We start from the raw sequence: 2,500 nt of genomic DNA, 5'->3' as shown, positions 1-2,500 counted from the left end.
GCCACCTGGGTGAAAACCAGGAATCCTAACCGCTAGACCATCTGGGAAGAGTGGTTCTCTCAAGACGTTCTCAATGTGAAAAAAGAAGAACTTAATTGCTTTGAGTAAGTAAGTTTGGCACATCCTTGCTAGAAGCTTGCCTTGTTAGCGCAGTAGGTAGCGCGTCAGTCTCATAATCTGAAGGTCGTGAGTTCGATCCTCACACGGGGCACTATGCTTTAGATATTTTGTCTCCATCTTGACTAGACAGCCAGAACTGTATCCACTCAGTACCAAAAAACGTCAGATATAAAGGAAGGGGGTTTTGGATCCTTTGAAACCAAATAGTTAAAAGTCAAAAGTAAAAATGATTTGTGATATGAATTCAAATGGAGTATTGAGCAAAAGAATGGAATGAATGTCCAAAATCTATTGTGGTCAGCATTTTTTGCTGCAAAGAGCAAATCCAAGCTAGACTGACTGTATGCATGGCTTGTGTCGACCTTTCAATGCGTGAATTATTACAGAAAAAGTGGCAATCCCATAGCAGGAATCGAACCGGTAAACTAAGAATACTGTTTGCTTGGTCAAATGGGATAACCCAAAGGGTCACAGAAAAAATGAGAGGCGTTATAAAAAAAAAAAAAAAAAAAAAAAAAGAGTGTTGCTTTGATTAAATTTTTTTTTCCTTTCAACAGTTTAAACTTGACTCCTTTGAAGAGTAGTTAGGAGATAGTGGCTTATTCTGATGGTTATGAGGTTTTCCCTCAGATAGGGTACAGTTCACTCCTTTTCTTTGACCAGGGAGCTTGAGAACTTTGCCATTCAGTTGTTAAATTCTACAGATTAGAATGGAAATTGGAGGCCAAAGGACAGGCCATACGAGTTGTTGAGTTCCTCGACATTTTGAAGTAAAAAACGATAGTTGAGAATAGTTTGAGCTATGAAACCTATAAATGTGTTGTGCTAGAGTTAGAAATGAAGTGCCAAGACCCTAACGTTTTGCAATTTTGGCTGCAAAGTGCAAATTTTACTTGAATGCTTTTTTATGCAAACAACTGTGTCGGCCTTTGAATGTCAGAGATAGTACAGAAAAAGCAGCATTCCCATACCGGGAGTCGAACCCGGGCCGCCTGGGTGAAAACCAGGAATCCTAACCGCTAGACCATATGGGAAGAGTGGTTCTCGCAAGACGTTCTCAATGTGAAAAAAGAAGAACTTAATTGCTTTGAGTAAGTAAGTTTGGCACATCCTTGCTAGAAGCTTGCCTTGTTAGCGCAGTAGGTAGCGCGTCAGTCTCATAATCTGAAGGTCGTGAGTTCGATCCTCACACGGGGCACTATGCTTTAGATATTTTGTCTCCATCTTGACTAGACAGCCAGAACTGTATCCACTCAGTACCAAAAAACGTCAGATATATATGTATACTAAAAAACATATATATATATATGTATACAAAAAACGTCAGATATATATATGCATGGCTTGTGTCGACCTTTCAATGCGTGAATTATTACAGAAAAAGTGGCAATCCCATAGCAGGAATCGAACCGGTAAACTAAGAATACTGTTTGCTTGGTCAAATGGGATAACCCAAAGGGTCACAGAAAAAATGAGAGGCGTTATAAAAAAAAAAAAAAAAAAAAAAGAGTGTTGCTTTGATTAAAAATTTTTTTCCTTTCAACAGTTTAAACTTGACTCATTTGAAGAGTAGTTAGGAGATAGTGGCTTATTCTGATGGTTATGAGGTTTTCCCTCAGATAGGGTACAGTTCACTCCTTTTCTTTGACCAGGGAGCTTGAGAACTTTGCCATTCAGTTGTTAAATTCTACAGATTAGAATGGAAATTGGAGGCCAAAGGACAGGCCATACGAGTTGTTGAGTTCCTCGACATTTTGAAGTAAAAAACGATAGTTGAGAATAGTTTGAGCTATGAAACCTATAAATGTGTTGTGCTAGAGTTAGAAATGAAGTGCCAAGACCCTAATGTTTTGCAATTTTGGCTGCAAAGTGCAAATTTTACTTGAATGCTTTTTTATGCAAACAACTGTGTCGGCCTTTGAATGTCAGAGATAGTACAGAATAAGCAGCATTCCCATACCGGGAGTCGAACCCGGGCCACCTGGGTGAAAACCAGGAATCCTAACCGCTAGACCATATGGGAAGAGTGGTTCTCTCAAGACGTTCTCAATGTGAAAAAAGAAGAACTTAATTGCTTTGAGTAAGTAAGTTTGGCACATCCTTGCTAGAAGCTTGCCTTGTTAGCGCAGTAGGTAGCGCGTCAGTCTCATAATCTGAAGGTCGTGAGTTCGATCCTCACACGGGGCACTATGCTTTAGATATTTTGTCTCCATCTTGACTAGACAGCCAGAACTGTATCCACTCAGTACCAAAAAACGTCAGATATAAAGGAAGGGGGTTTTGGATCCTTTGAAACCAAATAGTTAAAAGTCAAAAGTAAAAATGATTTGTGATATGAATTCAAATGGAGTATTGAGCAAAAGAATGGAATGAATGTCCA

General features: G+C 39.2%; 1 non-coding gene across 1 annotated transcript; it reads right to left on the bottom strand.

Annotated features, from left to right (window-relative positions):
• Positions 1 to 2,071: 2,071 nt before the first annotated feature.
• TRNAE-UUC (transfer RNA glutamic acid (anticodon UUC)) lies at positions 2,072 to 2,143 on the bottom strand. Its single transcript has one exon. It is a non-coding gene; the product is annotated as a tRNA-Glu (tRNA).
• Positions 2,144 to 2,500: the final 357 nt, after the last annotated feature.

The sequence above is a fragment of the Anomaloglossus baeobatrachus genome, chromosome 4 (genome assembly GCF_048569485.1).
Source record: "Anomaloglossus baeobatrachus isolate aAnoBae1 chromosome 4, aAnoBae1.hap1, whole genome shotgun sequence".
Classification (NCBI taxonomy): domain Eukaryota; kingdom Metazoa; phylum Chordata; class Amphibia; order Anura; family Aromobatidae; genus Anomaloglossus; species Anomaloglossus baeobatrachus.
This window is presented reverse-complemented; position numbering and strand designations above follow the sequence as displayed.